The sequence below is a fragment of the Erpetoichthys calabaricus genome, chromosome 2, assembly GCF_900747795.2.
Source record: "Erpetoichthys calabaricus chromosome 2, fErpCal1.3, whole genome shotgun sequence".
In the NCBI taxonomy this organism is placed as follows: Eukaryota; Metazoa; Chordata; class Cladistia; order Polypteriformes; family Polypteridae; genus Erpetoichthys; species Erpetoichthys calabaricus.
Window position 1 is genome coordinate 55,933,103 of NC_041395.2, and position 4,419 is coordinate 55,937,521.

A 4,419-nucleotide genomic window follows, 5' to 3' on the forward strand; every position below is an offset into this window, starting at 1 on the left:
TTGCCTTTTGTGCTCCATGGACCTTCTTGTTATTACCAAGCATTTTTGTGAAGAATAAATTATTTTATTTATTAAAATTCTGTGTTTGCCCTTGTTAGTAGCCGGGTTTGATGGTTTCCCCCTGTAGTGGGTATTTTTGGATGTTTTCTGGGACTTTGTGCTTGTGAACCCTTGAGATTCATATCAATTATGTATGGTTGTCAACAATACAGTATACTGTATACAATGGGACTAGCAGCTAAACCACCACTACTAGTGCTGACCGATGTAATGATAAGAAATGGATGAGTGCGGAGGAGTCTAAGGGTGTCAATATTCTTATGTTGTGAAGCAAATGTCACTGTCATGCATTTTGTGAAACATCAGTTTGTTTCCCATAAAATAGCTTGAATAGACATGCTGTCCTTCATCTACCCAATGAAACTGTAAGAATCATATACCTTTTGACTAGTTGTGGAGTTACATAAATAAAGGAATAATATGATATTATAGGTCTGTTTTTTTAATATTTAAAAATAAACAAACACTAAAAACACTTGCAAATTTATTGTACAGACTGATCTACTTTTGTGACTGAACTGTTACCAACAATTATTTATCTAAATATTTGTACAAGTCATGTTCATGTTACATCTGTTTATTTTTAGTTGCATTCTCATATAATGTGAAAAGCACCTACTGTTTGTTTGTTTGCCTCTCCGTCCATTGGCCTGCATGAAACCACTCTGCTTCCACTGGATTAATTTTACTTAAATTTGGCACACTTATATTTCATATTTGTCAGGAAAGTTTAATTTTCATTGAGATATGTTAAATATAGCACACTATACAAACTTCTGAAATTTCAAAATCTCCCATTGAAAATCATAGGAGCATTTGTGAACCTGTCTATCTTAAAAACTGAGAAACACTCTGAAACATACAGATTAGTTTACTGCTTCCAAATGACTTAGAGAAAGGTCACTTTAAGTTGTATTTTTTGTGTACTCGACTGACAACCACTCCTGACAGCAAGACTTCTTCTGCTGCTTGAGATAAGTTAACTGTAAAAGCAAAAAACAGATTATATTCACTATTTACATCACATTACACTAAAGACAACCTCAGGGCTGCATCATCTGTTCATTTTGGTTAGTGTATGCTATTTGTCTGACACTGTAATTTATTGGAGGAGCAGTAGCACTGCTCTCCCTCATTTTCCAAATAAAACACTTTGACTTTGACATTTCAACAAAGATTTTAACTCTTCACAGGATATGTCTTTCAAAAATGTTATGTTTAAGAAATTTGAACAGTGTTGGTAAAATTCCGTAATTTCAGTGATTTTTGACAGGATTAAAAGTGCAGAGGTCATAATAATAAGCGCTGCCCTGCACTTCGCCAGCACCTATGGAAGAACTTGAAGGTGATCTAGCGAAGAGGGAAAGTCACTGACCAGTGGAAGTGTGCTGAGGGAGTTTGGGTCCCTAAAGAGGAGAATTCCAGGAACATCGACCAGTTCCGAATGATCTCCCTGCTGAGTGTAGAAGGAAAGGTATTTTTCAGCATCGTATGCAAAAGACTGACAGAGTTCCTCCTCAAGAATAACTACATCGACCCCTCTGTCCAGAAGGGGGGTCTCCTGGAGTCCCTGGCTGCCTGGAGCACACAGGTGTGGTAACTCAGCTGATCAGAGAGGCTCATGAGAACAGAGGCGACCTTGCTGTGTTGTGGTTGGACCTGGCCAATGCCTATGGGTCTATACCATACAAGCTGGTTGAGCTTGCACTACATCGCCACCATGTTCCCAGGAAAATCAAGGATCTGATCCTGGATTACTATAAAAATTTCAGGATAAGCGGCTGAAATGAGTTTCCTCCGCAGGGTGTCTGGGCTCTCCCTTAAAGATAGGGTGAGAAGCTCAGTCATCCGGGAGGGGCTCAGAGTAGAGCCGCTGCTCCTCTGCATCGAGAGGAGTCAGATGAGGTGGCTCGGGCATCTGATCAGGATGCCTCCTGGACACCTCCCTGGTGAGGTGTTCCGGGCACGTCTAACCGGGAGGAGGCCCCGGGGAAGACCCAGGACACGCTGGAGGGACTATGTCTCCCGGCTGGCCTGGGAACACCTCGGGATTCTCCCGGAAGAGCTAGAAGAAGTGACCGGGGAGAGGGAAGTCTGGGTATCTCTGCTCAAGCTGCTGCCCCCGCGACCCGACCTCGGATAAGCGGAAGAGGATGGATGGATGGATGGATTTCAGGATAAGGGTCACTTCTGGGTCAGAAATATCAGACTGGCATTGACTTGGCAAGGGAATAATAACAGGGTGCACCATCTCCATTATTCTTTTTGCCCTTGTCATGAATATGGTGGTCAAGGCAGCCGAAGTAGAATGCAGAGGGCCCCTGACTAAGTCGGGTGTACGACAGCCCCTGATAAGAGCCTATATGAATGATCTAATTATCATGACAACATCAGTCCCAGGGAGCAGGTGGATCCTACAAGGACTTGAGAGACTCATCACATGGGCAAGGATAAGTTTTCAGCCTTCCAAGTCAAGGTCCATGGTACTAAAGAAGGGGAAGGTGACTGATAAGTACCGATTTGCTATCGCAGGAACAGTCATCCCATCCATCACAGAGCAGCCAGTCAAGAGTTTGGGGAAAGTCTTTGACTCAAGTCTGAAAGACACAGCTGCTATTCAGAAATCCACCCAGGAGTTTGGGACATGGCTCACCAAGGTTGATAGGTCTGGCCTGCCTGGTAGGTTTAAAGCCTGGATCTATCAGCACTCAATCCTGCCCTGGGTCCTATGGCCTCTGCTGGTATATGCAGTCCCGTTTTTAACAGTTGAGTCCCTTGAAAAAAAGATCAGCAGCTTTCTTCGGAGGTGGCTGGGACTCTCACGCAGCCTCACCAGCGCAGCACTGTATGGATCAAGGAACACCCTGTGGCTACCATTTAGCGGCCTCACGGAAGAATTCATGGTAGCACGCACCAGAGAAGCCCAACAGTACAGGGACTCCAAGGACAGTAAGGTGTCAGCAGCTGGCATTGAGGTGAGGACAGGCAGGAAATGGAGGATGGAGAAGGCTGTGGAGGTGGTAGAGTCACGCCTGAGACAGAAGACTCTGGTGGGCACCGTGGCAACAGGTAGAGCAGGTCTGGGCTACTTCCCAAAGACCCAGGTCAGCAAGGCCCAGGGCAAGGAGAGAATCCATCTACCCCAGGAAGAGGTCCGAGCAGGGGTGGAGGAAGAGAGAGCGAGCAGAGCAGTAGGACTCTGGCAATATGGTGCGTGGACAAGGTGGGAGAGTACTCTCCAGCGAAGGATCACCTGGTCGGACATCATGCAGGGAGATTTCTTTCGTGTCTGGTTCCTGGTGCAGGCGGTCTACAATGCCCTGCCAAGCTCAGCAAACCTCCACATTTGGGGAAAGAGTGAGACACCATCCTGCCCACTTTGTTCAGGAAGAGTCTCTCTAGAACATCTACTTAGCAGCTGCCATAAGGCACTGGCAGACAGCCGCTACTGGTGGCGCCATGACATGGTGCTTAAGGCAGTTGCTGGAAGCTTGGCTAATGCCATCAAGACAAGCAAACTCCTCCACGGCCCAAAGAAGGCAGTTACCTTCATTAAAGTGGGACAGCAATCCCAGGCAAAGGCAGTAATAACAGGCCTCTTCCACACAGCCTCTGACTGGCAGCTGCAGGCTGACTTGTGAAACCAGCTAAAGTTCCCACAGCAAATTATAACAACAACACTCCAGCCAGACATGATCATTACATCAGAGGCCTCAAAACAGCTGATCATGCTGGAACTGACAGTGCCCTGGGAAGAGCGTATCGAGGAAGCTAGCGAGAGAAAACGCGCCAAGTACCAGGAACTGGTGGAGGAGTGCAGGATCAGAGGCTGGAGGGTACTCTATGAGCCCATAGAAATTGGCTGCAGAGGACGCTCACTCTGCAGAGTCCTCACACGGCTGGGCATAACAGGAGTGGCCAAGAAGAGGGCCATTAAATCCGCAAGTGAAGCCGCAGAGAAAGCCTCAAGGTGGCTTTCGATGAAGAGAGCTGATCCGTGGATTGCTACTGGGATACAAGCTGGGGATTGATCAACCCCGGCTGGGTCACCTGAGCAAGGGTGTATGATGTTGCGAGACTCGAAACGCCCGATGACCTCAGGATACATCACTGATGATGTGTCCTAGTGCATCCAGGTGATGTTTCTTATATAGTCAAAGTGGTTACAATGTGGTTAAGATCAGAGTTGAGTGAGGTTTATCTAACTTAGAGTGACATAACACAAGCTTGCATGAATGTCATGTGTTTCCTTCCAGTCATTGAGCTCCACAGCTTACAGTTTCTGCCGCCAGATCCCTCTCACTCTGTATCATGTCTGAAAGCCAAAATTTAAATAATAAGTATGCCAAGCATAATAAG

The 4,419-nt window shown here is 46.2% G+C and overlaps 1 pseudogene; it reads left to right on the plus strand.

The window, feature by feature from the left end:
• Window positions 1-2,213: 2,213 nt before the first annotated feature.
• On the plus strand, window positions 2,214-4,215 carry LOC114645270 (uncharacterized; annotated as a pseudogene).
• The last annotated feature ends 204 nt before the right edge of the window (window positions 4,216-4,419 follow it).